Source organism: Sebastes fasciatus, chromosome 8, assembly GCF_043250625.1.
Source record: "Sebastes fasciatus isolate fSebFas1 chromosome 8, fSebFas1.pri, whole genome shotgun sequence".
NCBI classification, from domain to species: Eukaryota; Metazoa; Chordata; class Actinopteri; order Perciformes; family Sebastidae; genus Sebastes; species Sebastes fasciatus.
Window position 1 is genome coordinate 35,889,563 of NC_133802.1, and position 17,500 is coordinate 35,907,062.

General features: G+C 46.6%; 1 protein-coding gene across 1 annotated transcript in view; it reads left to right on the forward strand.

Moving 5' to 3' along the window:
* LOC141773332 (XK-related protein 7-like) overlaps positions 1 to 17,500 on the forward strand; it is a 67,165-nt gene that overhangs the window by 1,498 nt on the left and 48,167 nt on the right. The window lies entirely within an intron of this gene.

The following is a 17,500-nucleotide window of genomic DNA, read 5'->3' on the forward strand; positions in this document are numbered from 1 at the left end:
AACATTGTGAAACATCATTAACATCATGATACTCTGGGTTCACACGCATCATCATCATCATCATCATCATCATCATCATCACGTGTACAGTATGAAACAGCTCATGAAGTCCAGATGAAGTATCTCTCTCTAATGTAGGTCAGTCTGACAGCGTGGAGACGGACTGAGAGTCAGCTGTAGTATCAGTCTGCTCCTCTGCTGTTTGAGGTTTGTAGGAAACAACACAACAATCTGCTTAAATGTCAACTCTGAAAAATATGTATTAAATATATAGAATATATTATTATATTGGAATTAAAAACTACTTGCACAATGTTACCTAGTGTTGGAAAGTCCGTACTGTATTTAAGTAGAAGTTTGAGGTGCAGGTACTTCACTTGATTTCCTGCTACTTTATACGTATACTGCATCTATTGTACTTTTTACTCTGTTGCATTTATTTTACAGATATAGTTAGTTTTCATGTTGACAGTTAATATAAGAAAAGACATAATCATTCATAGAATACAGTAGATTGTTAAAGATTAAACCAGTGGTTCCAACGTGTTGGGCTTGTGACCCCTGTAAACAGTACTACCTTGTTGGGAGTAAATAGTATAATTAGTCAGTCACAGGTAGGGCTGAGTATCCTTTAAAACATTACCAGTACCAATACCAGTACCAGTAACAATACCAATACCAGTACCAGTACCAATACCAGTACCAGTACCAATACCAGTACCAGTACCAGTACCAGTACCAGTACCAGTACCAGTAACAGTACCAATACCAGTACCAGTACCAATACCAGTACCAGTACCAATACCAGTACCAGTACCAGTACCAGTACCAGTACCAGTACCAGTACCAATACCAGTACCAGTACCAGTACCAATACCAATACCCTTACAGTGATACCGATCGCCGCCGCACTGCACAGCGCTCCTACAGTGCTCATGCAGCGCTCATAGAGCGGTTACCGCTAATGAAGTCGTCCCCTGATGGTACGTGTCCACAGGATCCGTCCTCTCCACGCTTCCCATTCATTGTCTATCTCTAAGCAGCCGTGCAATGCATTCTGGTAGCGTGGCGGCGGGACTCCGGAGACGGAGTGTCACGTTGCCCGCTCCTCATTTGCATAAAGTTGAGGTCTAGTCTACTTTATGCAAATCAGGGACGTCTGACGCGACTCGCCGCCTCTGGAAACTCCCGAGAATCTTTTAAACTAACCGTTGGTCTAAAATGAAGACAGATTCATCAACATTCATTTCCAAATGAGCCGCCATGTTGGTTTTGGTTTGAAAGCTGGGAGCAGCAGCCCGCGGAGGGAAAGAGTTCGTCCAATCAGGTGCCTTGTGTCTAGTAGCCCATCAAGCGTCCAATGCTGGGGAGCGGCGCGTCCCTCGTGATAAAAAATGCCCCGGTGGACACGTACCATCAGCACTGTTGCTGTTGTTTGCACTGTTAGCTGCTAGCCGCTTGTTCAGCCACCTCCATGTTGACAGGCGTGTGTAGTCAGTCCTGGCTGTACGGGTTGGAGCTGCTGCGGTAGTTGGCCAATCACACGTAGCATTAAATCGGAAAGAGCTCGTGGTGATTGGCTACAAGCGACACCATGTTTTAAAGGTCGCCGATCCCCGGCTCTGTGGTAGTTTAGTGTTCAGTATGTGTGATCCCGGCTCTGTGGTAGTGTTAGTGTTCAGTATGTGTTAGTGTTCAGTATGTGTTAGTGTTCAGTATGTGTGATACCCGGCTCTGTGGTAGTGTTAGTGTTCAGTATGTGTGATCCCGGCTCTGTGGTAGTGTTAGTGTTCAGTATGTGTGATCCCGGCTCTGTGGTAGTGTTAGTGTTCAGTATGTGTGATCCCGGCTCTGTGGTAGTGTTAGTGTTCAGTATGTGTTAGTGTTCAGTATGTGTTAGTGTTCAGTATGTGTTAGTGTTCAGTATGTGTTAGTGTTCAGTATGTGTGATCCCGGCTCTGTGGTAGTGTTAGTGTTCAGTATGTGTTAGTGTTCAGTATGTGTTAGTGTTCAGTATGTGTGATCCCGGCTCTGTGGTAGTGTTAGTGTTCAGTATGTGTGATCCCGGCTCTGTGGTAGTGTTAGTGTTCAGTATGTGTGATCCCGGCTCTGTGGTAGTGTTAGTGTTCAGTATGTGTGATCCCGGCTCTGTGGTAGTGTTAGTGTTCAGTATGTGTGATCCCGGCTCTGTGGTAGTGTTAGTGTTCAGTATGTGTGATCCCGGCTCTGTGGTAGTGTTAGTGTTCAGTATGTGTGATCCCGGCTCTGTGGTAGTGTTAGTGTTCAGTATGTGTGATCCCGGCTCTGTGGTAGTGTTAGTGTTCAGTATGTGTGATACCCGGCTCTGTGGTAGTGTTAGTGTTCAGTATGTGTGATCCCGGCTCTGTGGTAGTGTTAGTGTTCAGTATGTGTGATCCCGGCTCTGTGGTAGTGTTAGTGTTCAGTATGTGTGATACCCGGCTCTGTGGTAGTGTTAGTTTTCAGTATGTGTGATGGGTATTTTATTATATTTCCATATATGTAGTGTATTGTGGTTTCATCGTATAGAAAGCTGTACGTCTTAATTACACTGTAAACATTAGAGCCCAACGAGGGACAAGAGATGAAAATGAGCTATAAACATGAAGTACACGTCTACGATGAGGATGTTTTCACGGTCAATAGAAGCATCAACCTGAACTGTGATACTGTATGTTGGTGAGCTGACAGCTGACAGACAGCAGAGCAGCCAGCGATGCCGAGCAGCACAAATACAACTGGAAGGAAAATAATAAATCCAACTGGACTTTATCAAAACACCCACGAGACCGAGATAGAGAAAACCCAGAGACCCAGACCAGACCAGACCAGACCAGACCAGACCAGAGCAGACCAGACCAGACCAGACCAGACCAGACCAGACCAGAGCAGACCAGAGCAGACCAGACCAGACCAGAGCAGAGCAGAGCAGACCAGAGCAGACCAGACCAGACCAGACCAGACCAGACCAGAGCAGACCAGACCAGACCAGAGCAGAGCAGAGCAGACCAGAGCAGACCAGAGCAGAGCAGACCAGACCAGAGCAGACCAGACCAGACCAGACCAGACCAGAGCAGAGCAGACCAGAGCAGAGCAGACTGAGTAAAGCAGTACTAATAACAACATGTCCTGTCCTGTAGTAGTAGTTTAAAGTCCGTGTTGTATCCTGCAGCGTCAGTAATGAAAAATGCTTTTTATTGAAGTTGATGTTTTCCAGCAGCAGTTCAGCAGGAAGCTTTTTTATTTTCTGTTTTCTGTTTAATAAGTCGAGTCGACTTTTAGGAAAACACAACCTGGTTCGGGAAGTGTTCGGGACGAGCTGTCGACAGCTGCTGAACTTGAACCTTTTGCTGTTTCAACCTCCTCTAACAGGGAGGTCAAAGGTCAGAGGAACTAAACATGGACGAGTGCCTTGCTCAAAGAGTAGCAGAACAAACTGTCTTGATTTCTGTCCCTCAGAGAAGTGAAATCTCTTCTCAGGGTGAGTGAACGAGCAGACCGCCCTGCTGAAGTGTCCTTGAGCGGCAGGGCTGCCGTTGACCTCTGACCTCTCTGTGACGGTAGAGGAAGACAGGACGCCCCATCGACTGATTCAGAAAGAGAGCATGTGGGAATCCACAGCAGTATAATTACATGCAGACTCTGTAATGAACAACAATAAGATGCTGAGAGCCGGAGAACGAGAACGAGAACGAGAACGAGAACGAGAACGAGAACGAGTTGGTTTTAATGTGATCGTGGGTGCCGGGAGAGTCGGGCGGCGCTCCGTGTGATCTGAGATCTGAGTCGGACTCCGGTTACTGAGATTCATTCAGCACCTGCAGACCAACGTTCCCACTTCGGATTCCTTCTCCCTCCGCTGGGATTCACACCTGAATCCGTGTCGGCTGCAAAATGTCTTGTTTTTTCAATCTGCATCTGGACCGCACGATTCGCTCAATGAAATCACATCTTACGGTATGAAACCAAAATACATGTAATACTTAAAGCTGGAATCTGTTCGCTGATGTCAATCAGCTGAGAAAGAGTCCTCGTTTAGCAGCGTAGCAGCTCGGCAGAGAGAGAGAGAAGAAGAGCTGAAAGAGAACTCGACTGGCGTTTGGCCTAAAATCAATACAAAAATCACACTGACAATTAATCTAATATTTATATTTTTTTAAGATATATACTTTATTTTTTCTAGGTTGTTTTCATATACGCAATTTACAGTTCATAATTACAATAGTTTATAAACCAATTTTGAAGTAGTTGAGCTTAGCTATTTAACCTTTATTGATTCAGAGAAGACGAGCAACACCTTGACTTTCTGTCTAATCAGGTTTTAATACTCAGCCTGTTTCTAGTGAACACAGTTGAAGTCCTGATCGATGAGATCAAACTACTCTGACATGAATCTACAAGCTAACACCCTCTGAGCTCTGGTTTTCTTTTAGTATTCAAATCATCGGATTAAAGGAAAATCCTTCTTTTTGCTGAGGTTTATCTTTCTCTGCGTCGCCCCGTCAGTCATTCTAATATATAAATAAAGTTATTATTATTATATTAAATACTGATACAGAAACAGAGATCACTGTGTTACATCCAGAATATTACAATAATTCATCTTCCTGTCCAGGTATTATATCCAGCAGCAGTGTGACAGCAGAGGTGTCAATCAATCAATCAATCAATCAATCAGTCTCAAAGGAGACACACGGACCAGTATCCCCCGCCCCGGGTGCAGGGCCCACAATGCATTGCAGTATGAAGACAGGTTGAGGTTTGAATGAAGGTCGACTCACCTGTTCTCCAGCGGAGCCTCTGATATCTCGTCCTCCATCTACAGTTAAACTCCCACAGCTGAACATCAGCAAGGTCGCATCTCTTTATCTGGCCGGCTGGTGAAAAGCATTCTGGGAATTGTTCCGTAGCGAACTGAACTAACTGAAGCTGATGAAGCGCTCTGGGAGGACGCAGCGGCGTCTCACCGGAGAAGAGATTCTGAGCTCTTAATAATCACAAGTTATCTGGATTCTGTTCAGAGTTCTGTTCAAAGAAACTCTGTGATCATTTTGGAGGATAATAATAATAATGATAATTATAATAATAATAATAATAATAATGATAATAATAATAATAATCATGATAATAACAATAATGATAATAATAATAATGATAATAATAATAATAATCATGATAATAACAATAACAATAATAATAATTATAATAACAATAATGATAATAATAATAATGATAATAATCATAATCATAATCATAATAATCATAATGATGATAATAATAATAATAATGATAATAATAATAATGATATTAATAATAATGATAATAATAATAATAATGATATTAATAATAATAATGATAATAATTATAATAATAATCATAATAATCATAATGATGATAATAATAATAATTATAATAATTATAATGATAATAATAATTATAATAATGATAATAATAATAATAATAATAATAATAATGATAATAATCATGATAATAACAATAATAATAATAATAATTATAATAACAATAATGATAATAATAATAATGATAATAATCATAATCATAATAATCATAATGATGATAATAATAATAATAATGATAATAATAATAATGATATTAATAATAATGATAATAATAATAATAATGATATTAATAATAATAATTATAATAATTATAATGATAATAATAATTATAATAATGATAATAACAATAATAATAATAATAATAATAATAATAATAATAATAATGATAATAATCTTTATTGTCCACATATGTGGAAATTTACCTTTGACTTAACAGGTTAGTTAAAACACATCATAGTAAATCACAGTAACTACAATAACTAGCAGAACATGCATAGTGGAGATAATAATATAATAATAACAGACGTGTCTCAGTCTGAACGATGGTTATGAATTTAGTAAAGTTATTGAATTTGGTATGAAAGACTTTTTTTTAAATGTTCGTGGTTGCTGCGGCGGATCTATAGCGTCTTCCAGAGGGCAGTTTGATAGTTTTATAGTATATCTAGATCTATATCTAGATATAGATGTAGCTCTAACAGTCAGACTGTAGCTCTAACATTCAGACTGTAGCTCTAACAGTCAGACTGTAGCTCTAACATTCAGACTGTAGCTCTAACAGTCAGACTGTAGCTCTAACATTCAGACTGTAGCTCTAACAGTCAGACTGTAGCTCTAACATTCAGACTGTAGCTCTAACAGTCAGACTGTAGCTCTAACAGTCAGACTGTAGCTCTAACAGTCAGACTGTAGCTCTAACAGTCAGACTGTAGCTCTAACATTCAGACTGTAGCTCTAACAGTCAGACTGTAGCTCTAACAGGGCTGGAGAGGTCACTGTGTGTTCTTGCCCTGGAGCTCTAATCCAGCAGCATCCAACGGCCTGCAGGGAAATGAGTGAGAGGTTGATGAAATGTATTTTTTAGGTGCAGTTTGCTGGATTCACCAGCATCTGTTGGATTCTAACCTGTTTTCCTGAACTATTGTTAAATCCTGCAGCTCAAAGTCTGCAGAGATCGGTTGAAGCTGCATTCAGTGTTGGAGTTAAAGGTTCCTGGAGGGACGCCGGTGATCATGTGGGGGATCTGTTGGAGGCTTTTTAAACGGGCCGGAGGTGAATCTTTAAAAATAAACTAGAATATGGCAGGAGCATATTTCTAATAAATAACACCGTGTGTACATTGCACAACTTTTGTGAAATGATCTCTGTTAATAAACTGTTCAGGTTCCATTGTCTGTGTTGTCGACACCAGCTCGAACGGGCCTGACGGTGAAGGGCAGTCATGCAGGCTCTCTGGTAGCCTTATGAGCTCTGAGATTGGCTGTGTGCATTCTGTTCCTGACCGTCTGATCAGAGATCTGGTTGCCGTAATGTCCTGCAAACCTTGCCTGCAAATCTCTAGAAGACAGCCTACGGTTCCTCAGTGCTGTAAGGGTGATGAACCCGTCTTCCTGGGGTGTTGTCTTCTTGGGACGCCCACTTCGCGGTCTGTCTTTTACATCACCGGTTTCCCGGTTTGGCCTTCAGTTTGGAGATGGTACCAGGGCTGACTCCAACTAATGCTGCAACTTGGTTTTGTGAAACACCAGCTTCAACTTGCCCTATCGCACGGCCTTATCCAGATCAGATAAACGTGGCAGGCTGATGCTCGGAGCAGACACCAAATGATCCCTTTAGTAGAGCTCAGCACCCAGCAGGCCCCGTGCACACAGACAACACAAGAGCTCAGAACAAGAGCTCCAAACAAGAGTCAGTTCCAACAGGAGAATACACTGTTCACCATTGGCAGAGCATTTTGGAACATTTTTCGCTGATTGGCTGCTCTTCGTTAGCGGTGTTGCTGTTAGCTGAGAGCTGATTGGCTGCTCTTCGTTATTGTCTGTGATGCGTTTAAGCTGTCCTCCGTGTCCTCCGTGTCCTCCGTGTCCTCCGTGTCCTCCGTGTCCTCCGTGTCCTCCGTGTCCTCCGTGTCCTCCGTGTCCTCTGTGTCCTCCCTGCTGGCGTCCGGCAGCAGCAGGTGAAGGAACACGCTGAATTTCAAAAAGCCTCTTTAAGAATTTAAAAATCCTGAGACTGTAAATGAACAAAGCTTTATGTAATATTCAATAGAGTTATTGATTATGAATAAAAATATGCCTGGAGGGAAGTTCTGATGATCCACAGCCTGTCTGTCTGTCTGTCCGTCTGTCTGTCTGTCTCACTATGTGTCTGTCTGTCTCACTGTGTGTCTGTCTGTCTGTCTGTCTGTCTGTCTGTCTGTCTGTCTGTCTGTCTCACTGTGTGTCTGTCTGTCTCACTGTGTGTCTGTCTGTCTCACTGTGTGTCTGTCTGTCTGTCTGTCTGTCTGTCTGTCTGTCTGTCTCACTGTGTGTCTGTCTGTCTCACTGTGTGTCTGTCTGTCTCACTGTGTGTCTGTCTGTCTGTCTGTCTGTCTGTCTGTCTGTCTGTCTGTCTCACTGTGTGTCTGTCTCACTGTGTGTCTGTCTGTCTGTCTGTCTGTCTGTCTCACTGTGTGTCTGTCTGTCTGTCTGTCTGTCTGTCTGTCTGTCTGTCTGTCTCACTGTGTGTCTGTCTGTCTGTCTGTCTGTCTGTCTGTCTCACTGTGCTTCGTCTCACTGTGTGTCTGTCTCTGACTGATGTCTGTCTGTCTGTCCGTCAGACTCTGCTGAATAATTCACTCCGTCCCTTCAGGGAGCTGTCAATCACGTCTCCAGTGTGTCTCTCTGTGTGTGGAGGATGTATAGCAGCGTTTCCTGTGAGCTGCCGCTGTCATCCATCTGTCTCTGTCTCTGTCTCCGTCTCTGTTTACAGTCGCTCTGCTCTTAGTTGTTAACCTAAAACCAACACAGGTGTGTGTGTGTGTGTGTGTGTGTGTGTGTGTGTGTGTGTGTGTAGTGGGGGGGGGATGTCACGTTTAAAAGTTTGAAAAGTCTCTGACGCGTCTCGTCATCCCTCCGTCACCGTCCTCTCAACATGTTTGTGTATCTGTATGTAGAACAGCTCATCATGCTCCGTTAATGTGCTGCACTGATGCGTGTTAGTAGCATGTTGCCTTGCAGGTGGGCACGCACACACACACACACACACACACACACACACACACACACACATTGATGTGACTATGTATAGATAATGAATGAATTCACTGACACAAAATGAAAGCATGCACGTGTACTAGAGCTGCACGATTATGGCCGAAATGATAATCACGACTATTTTGATCAATATTGAGATCACGATTATTTACTGATTTAACGACAACATATTTTTATCACATTAAATAAACCGAGCGCTGCTTTCACTTCCACGCTGAGCTTCATCCCTGCTAACGTACATATAGAGCTGCTGGAAGAAACTGACATTACAATATTCTTTCTTCTGCAATATGAATAAATACATTAATATTCACCCTTTAGTTAGCTACATGTTAAAGTTAAAGCTTCAATCTGGTGACCTTTGAGAGCAACATTAAGAGGCTAGATGAACAATGTAATGCTCTCAATTTAATCATAATCACGTTGGTTGTATAGATAATATCTATACCCAAAAGTGAAGCCTGAACATCTGGATTAGCGGCTGCTGGCTGCTACTTCAGGATGATCTGCAGCAACGTTTTCTACGAGCAGAACTCACGTTTTAAACGTCAATATCACAGGCAGTGGTGTTCATTTAATTGTGGGAATTGCGAATTGGGAATTAATATTTGATTAATTGTGCAGCCCTAACACGCACCAACACGCACCAACACGCACCAACACGCACCAACACGCACCAACACGCACCAACACACACCAACACGCACCAACACGCACCAACACGCACCAACACGCACCAACACGCACCAACACACACCAACACACACTAACACACACCAACACGCACTAACACGCACCAACACGCACCAACACACACTAACACACACCAACACACACCAACACACACCAACACACACCAACACACACCAACACACACTAACACACACCAACACACACTAACACGCACCAACACGCACCAACACACACTAACACACACCAACACACACTAACACACACTAACACACACCAACACACACTAACACACACTAACACACACCAACACGCACCAACACGCACTAACACACACTAACGTGAACCAGAGCTCACGTGTAGTTTTGTTCCTGCAGCCAGCGAACGTCTCGTCGGCTCCAGAACCAAACCTGCATCCAATAAACTGACACGTTCTGACGCCGCTGCGCCGGGCGCTCAATTAAATATAGATTCCAAACAGCAGCCTACACACTCATTAATTCACTGTGAAATAATTGGCAATTTGTTAATTCTCATTTCATAATATATCATCAGTTTATTTGTTTTGTGATTGTGACCTGAAACAGCAGTCAGCGCCGGAGAGACCAAACAGCCTCGTACCGTGGAGACTAGAGAGGAACTCATTCAGGCGGAGCAGGAGGAACTAAAACTAATCAGAGATGTGTTCTAAACATGTTCCCAGGTTTCACCAGTTAAGTCGAGAAAAGCAATCAAAGGCAGAATTGTGTGCAAAGCTAAATGAAAAGTCAGACTGAGAGCTGAGAGCTGAGAGATGAGAGATGAGAGATGAGAGATGAGAGCTGAGAGATGAGAGATGAGAGATGAGAGATGAGAGATGAGAGCTGAGAGCTGAGAGATGAGAGCTGAGAGCTGAGAGATGAGAGATGAGAGCTGAGAGCTGAGAGATGAGAGATGAGAGCTGAGAGATGAGAGATGAGAGCTGAGAGATGAGAGATGAGAGATGAGAGATGAGAGCTGAGAGATGAGAGATGAGAGCTGAGAGATGAGAGATGAGAGCTGAGAGATGAGAGATGAGAGCTGAGAGATGAGAGCTGAGAGATGAGAGATGAGAGATGAGAGATGAGAGCTGAGAGATGAGAGATGAGAGATGAGAGATGAGAGATGAGAGATGAGAGCTGAGAGCTGAGAGCTGAGAGATGAGAGATGAGAGATGAGAGCTGAGAGCTGAGAGATGAGAGATGAGAGATGAGAGCTGAGAGCTGAGAGATGAGAGATGAGAGATGAGAGCTGAGAGATGAGAGATGAGAGCTGAGAGATGAGAGATGAGAGCTGAGAGATGAGAGCTGAGAGATGCACTTCTGTGTTGAACATTTAAAACATTTCATTTGTCGAGCAGCGACGAAACAACTCAACCCCAGAAAAAAAGATGTTTCTGCAACCACACAGGATACGCTGAATGTCTACGTTTCTGAACAAAAAACATCCTTCCATCTATTGTTACCTCTGATCCTGTTCAGGATGGCGGGGGGGCTGGCATTGGGTGAAGGCGGGGGGGTACACCCTGGACAGGTCTCCAGACTATCACAGGGCTGACACATACAGACAGACAACCATTCACACTCACACCTACAATGAACCTGCATGTCTTTGGACTGTGGGAGGAAACCTGAGCACCCGGAGAGAGCCCACGCTAACACGGGGAGAACATGCAGACTCCACACAGAAGAAACGGGGTTTGAACCTGCGACCCTCTTGCTGTGAAGTGACCGTGCTAACCGCTACACCACCGTGAAGCCCCAACAAAAAATCTGTTTCATAAATCTGTTTCATATCTGCAGAAACGCACATCACCACGTGGTTAACGTGGTGAAACGGCTGGTGTAGCGGACCTCAGCCAGACGACGGTGAAGCAGGCGGATGTGTCCGGAAGCCTTTTATTGATGTTCAGCCAACAGACGGAGTTTCAACACTAAATGACTGTAATATCTTTCCTTCTGTAAACTCTGTTAGAGCTAAAGGACGGACTAATACATATAAACATTACAAACCTTATCCATACACTGTATACATATGAGCATGAATCAAACACTAACCCTGGTATGTGCACATGAACAGATAGAAAGATAGCATTACTGCCAAGTCAACTAAAAGCTAAAGTTAGCAAAGACTGTCAACATGGCGATACGAATAAAGACTGGATCGCACGGTAAACATTGATCGTTGATCGTTGAATCGATCCAGATGGATGTCTCGTTACCCCCCATCGCTGGTTATACTCACTATTATACCACCTAACTTTCAATAACAGTTATATGCTATATACTATATCTATATTCTATATCTCTTGCTCTGCGCGCTACGTCACTCGCTCCGACCGAACGCAAAAACGTTGACATTCAACGTAGCCGTGGTTTGCAGAATCGTACAATGCCAACATGTCTTCCTGCCGACTGAGCTGCACCAAACCTTCTCCCGATAGACGGATGCATTAATGAATGAATAAATAGATATTATGACACTGATGGTAAATAGGTAGAACACACAGTGTCCAACTGGAACAGCAGTGTTGAGTGTAGAGAAACGTCCTCAGCAGCAGAGTCTTCAACTCCGAGCCTTCAGCTCCGAGCCTTCAGCTCCGAGCCTTCAGCTCCGAGCCTCAGCGCTGCAGTAATGACCCAGTTTCTCCTCCGGGATCAGGGAAGTTCATCTTGTTTTACAGCTCTCTGCTCCAAATGAACTGCTCAGTCACAATATAGTTCTCTCTTTCACCGTCTGAGTTTGATGATTATCAGCTGATGGATGAGGAGACAGCAGACTGTTGGACGGAGGCTTCTCTGGTTGGAGGTTAGTTAAAGGAAGGTGGAGGGAGAGAAGCTGCCTCCTCCATCAGTCTACATCCTCTCTACAGCAGCTCACTGCTCCATGTGTGTCTGATGTCAGCAGGCAGTAGGAGACGATGTAGTGTGTCCTTCAGAGGGGTGCTGAGGTGTGGCGGTCGTAGTGGCGGTGGTAGCGCCGGTCATAGCGTCGGTGGTAGTGGTGAATGGCGGTGTGTGTGTCCTCTCTTTGTATGTTCTCAACTGTAACCATGAACTCTCTCTAACCTTCACCACTCTGTAGTTGATGTTATAAAACTTTATGAGCATGTTTGAGCTGTAATGTGATTAACATCGGACCTAGAGATAGATGGTGGGATGGGTATAGATAGATAGCTATAGATATAGATATAGATAGATATATACAGATAGATATAGATATATAGATAGATGTATAGATAGATATAGATATAGATATATACAGATAGATATAGATAGATAGATAGATAGATGGTGTAATCTGGGACAGAACATGGACTCGGGCCTGCTCAGGGTTTGTTGGTTTATCTCTGTGTGCGCTTCAGTGATGCATGTTATTAGCGTGTAGCCTGCAGGTGCACACACACACACACACACAGATCTCTCTGTGGTTCATACCAACACACTCAGACACGTCCTCCTGGAGTGTGTGAACTTTCTGTTCCAGGCCCAGAGGAGCAGTCGTATCTGTGGACTCTAGTTTTCTCTCTCTGAGCTCTCTGAACTCCCTCTCTCCCTCTGATCTGTCTCTCTGGATCTCCCTCTCTACCACAGTGTGTGTGTGTGTGTGTGTGTGTGTGTGTGTGTGTGTGTGTGTGTGTGTGTGTGTGTGGTGTGTGTGTGTGTGTGTGTGTGTGAGTGGTGTGTGTGTTTTAGAGGAAAATCCTCCCAATGTGAGGACCCTTTTTTCTAAGAAGTAGGTACCATTTTAAGCCCTGAGATTTCGGGTGCTTTCACATCAGGGACGTATTTTGGGTCGTATCGGACACGTTTCCAACACCGGTAACATCATCAGAACAACAAAATAATGAGCTAAAAGAGGACAAAAGGAAGTCCATAGCTGAAGAACAACACTTTGTCCAACAGTTTTCACCTCACACACATCACTGAATCCATTAACATGACTAATATGGATGAGTTGAGTTAACTCATGTGGCCGTTAGGTCAACAACAGTCAGCGTCCTGTTGCTCGCGCTTATGCTCGTAAACGAAGGTCCCTCCATGAACGAAGGCCGATGTTGATCCTAGTTTTCTCGGTCACATTCCTGTTTCACAGACGGGCTTCACCAGATAGAACTTTGTTGTTTGTGTGCTTCCGTGTTGGAGTCTGAGTTAACTGAACGTTAGCTTTGGTTGCACGCTGTTAGTCCTGTGAGCGGAGCTGAAAATAAAGGCACTCGCGAGGCGTGCATGACGTCACATCCGTTGGATTGTCCCGTTATAAACGGCCCGGGTTCATCACATTAAGAACAGTCTACAGGCTGACAGAGGAAACCCAGAATGTTGCGGAAGGTCTCATTTTCTAGGTTGCAACCTGTTCACACACTGGCAATAAAAAAACGATTTATTTGTGTAAAAAGTTACACACAGTCCTTTTAATATGGTATTTTCAAACTATTTTCAAAACTGCGTATTATAAACAGCAAAATAGAGAAGCAAACATCTTTAAGATACCAGAAGAAGAACGATATAGACTCAGATATAGATATAGATATATAGACTCAGACACAACACAAACTGCTTATTCACTGTCCAACATCGACGTCTCAGCATCACGATGAGCCTCCCAGCATCACGATGAGCCTCACAGCATCACGATGAGCCTCCCGGCATCACGATGAGCCTCACAGCATCACGATGAGCCTCTCAGCATCACGATGAGCCTCCCGGCATCACGATGAGCCTCACAGCATCACGATGAGCCTCCCAGCATCATGATGAGCCTCCGAGCATCACGATGAGCCTCTCAGCATCACGATGAGCCTCCCAGCATCACGATGAGCCTCCCAGCATCACGATGAGCCTCCGAGCATCACGATGAGCCTCCCAGCATCACGATGAGCCTCCCAGCATCACGATGAGCCTCCCAGCATCACGATGAGCCTCCCAGCATCACGATGAGCCTCCGAGCATCACGATGAGCCTCCCAGCATCACGATGAGCCTCCCAGCATCACGATGAGCCTCCCAGCATCACAATGAGCCTCCGAGCATCACGATGAGCCTCCGAGCATCACGATGAGCCTCCCAGCATCACGATGAGCCTCCGAGCATCACGATGAGCCTCCCAGCATCACGATGAGCCTCCCAGCATCACGATGAGCCTCCCAGCATCACGATGAGCCTCCCAGCATCACGATGAGCCTCCCAGCATCACGATGAGCCTCCCAGCATCACGATGAGCCTCCCAGCATCACGATGAGCCTCCCAGCATCACGATGAGCCTCCGAGCATCACGATGAGCCTCTCAGCATCACGATGAGCCTCTCAGCATCACGATGAGCCTCCCAGCATCACGATGAGCCTCCGAGCATCACGATGAGCCTCCCAGCATCACGATGAGCCTCCCAGCATCACGATGAGCCTCCGAGCATCACGATGAGCCTCTCAGCATCACGATGAGCCTCTCAGCATCACGATGAGCCTCCGAGCATCACGATGAGCCTCCCAGCATCACGATGAGCCTCCCAGCATCACGATGAGCCTCTCAGCATCACGATGAGCCTCTCAGCATCACGATGAGCCTCCGAGCATCACGATGAGCCTCCCAGCATCACGATGAGCCTCTCAGCATCACGATGAGCCTCCGAGCATCACGATGAGCCTCCCAGCATCACGATGAGCCTCCCAGCATCACGATGAGCCTCCCAGCATCACGATGAGCCTCCCAGCATCACGATGAGCCTCCCAGCATCACGATGAGCCTCCGAGCATCACGATGAGCCTCTCAGCATCACGATGAGCCTCTCAGCATCACGATGAGCCTCCGAGCATCACGATGAGCCTCCCAGCATCACGATGAGCCTCCCAGCATCACGATGAGCCTCCCAGCATCACGATGAGCCTCCCAGCATCACGATGAGCCTCCCAGCATCACGATGAGCCTCCGAGCATCACGATGAGCCTCTCAGCATCACGATGAGCCTCCCAGCATCACGATGAGCCTCCGAGCATCACGATGAGCCTCCCAGCATCACGATGAGCCTCCCAGCATCACGATGAGCCTCTCAGCATCACGATGAGCCTCTCAGCATCACGATGAGCCTCTCAGCATCACGATGAGCCTCCGAGCATCACGATGAGCCTCCCAGCATCACGATGAGCCTCCGAGCATCACGATGAGCCTCTCAGCATCACGACGAGCCTCCCAGCATCACGACGAGCCTCCGAGCATCACGATGAGCCTCTCAGCATCACGATGAGCCTCCGAGCATCACGATGAGCCTCCCAGCATCACGATGAGCCTCTCAGCATCACGATGAGCCTCTCAGCATCACGATGAGCCTCCCAGCATCACGATGAGCCTCCGAGCATCACGATGAGCCTCTCAGCATCACGACGAGCCTCCCAGCATCACGACGAGCCTCCCAGCATCACGATGAGCCTCTCAGCATCACGATGAGCCTCCGAGCATCACGATGAGCCTCCCAGCATCACGATGAGCCTCCCAGCATCACGATGAGCCTCCCAGCATCACGATGAGCCTCCCAGCATCACGATGAGCCTCCGAGCATCACGATGAGCCTCCCAGCATCACGATGAGCCTCCGAGCATCACGATGAGCCTCCCAGCATCACGATGAGCCTCCCAGCATCACGATGAGCCTCTCAGCATCACGATGAGCCTCCCAGCATCACGATGAGCCTCCGAGCATCACGATGAGCCTCCCAGCATCACGATGAGCCTCCCAGCATCACGATGAGCCTCCCAGCATCACAATGAGCCTCCGAGCATCACGATGAGCCTCCGAGCATCACGATGAGCCTCCCAGCATCACGATGAGCCTCCCAGCATCACGATGAGCCTCCCAGCATCACGATGAGCCTCCCAGCATCACGATGAGCCTCCCAGCATCACGATGAGCCTCCCAGCATCACGATGAGCCTCCGAGCATCACGATGAGCCTCTCAGCATCACGATGAGCCTCTCAGCATCACGATGAGCCTCCCAGCATCACGATGAGCCTCCGAGCATCACGATGAGCCTCCCAGCATCACGATGAGCCTCCCAGCATCACGATGAGCCTCCGAGCATCACGATGAGCCTCTCAGCATCACGATGAGCCTCTCAGCATCACGATGAGCCTCCGAGCATCACGATGAGCCTCCCAGCATCACGATGAGCCTCCCAGCATCACGATGAGCCTCTCAGCATCACGATGAGCCTCTCAGCATCACGATGAGCCTCCGAGCATCACGATGAGCCTCCCAGCATCACGATGAGCCTCTCAGCATCACGATGAGCCTCCGAGCATCACGATGAGCCTCCCAGCATCACGATGAGCCTCCCAGCATCACGATGAGCCTCCCAGCATCACGATGAGCCTCCCAGCATCACGATGAGCCTCCCAGCATCACGATGAGCCTCCGAGCATCACGATGAGCCTCTCAGCATCACGATGAGCCTCTCAGCATCACGATGAGCCTCCGAGCATCACGATGAGCCTCCCAGCATCACGATGAGCCTCCCAGCATCACGATGAGCCTCCCAGCATCACGATGAGCCTCCCAGCATCACGATGAGCCTCCCAGCATCACGATGAGCCTCCGAGCATCACGATGAGCCTCTCAGCATCACGATGAGCCTCCCAGCATCACGATGAGCCTCCGAGCATCACGATGAGCCTCCCAGCATCACGATGAGCCTCCCAGCATCACGATGAGCCTCTCAGCATCACGATGAGCCTCTCAGCATCACGATGAGCCTCTCAGCATCACGATGAGCCTCCGAGCATCACGATGAGCCTCCCAGCATCACGATGAGCCTCCGAGCATCACGATGAGCCTCTCAGCATCACGATGAGCCTCCCAGCATCACGACGAGCCTCCGAGCATCACGATGAGCCTCTCAGCATCACGATGAGCCTCCGAGCATCACGATGAGCCTCCCAGCATCACGATGAGCCTCTCAGCATCACGATGAGCCTCCGAGCATCACGATGAGCCTCCCAGCATCACGATGAGCCTCCCAGCATCACGATGAGCCTCCGAGCATCACGATGAGCCTCCCAGCATCACGATGAGCCTCCGAGCATCACGATGAGCCTCCCAGCATCACGATGAGCCTCCCAGCATCACGATGAGCCTCTCAGCATCACGATGAGCCTCCCAGCATCACGATGA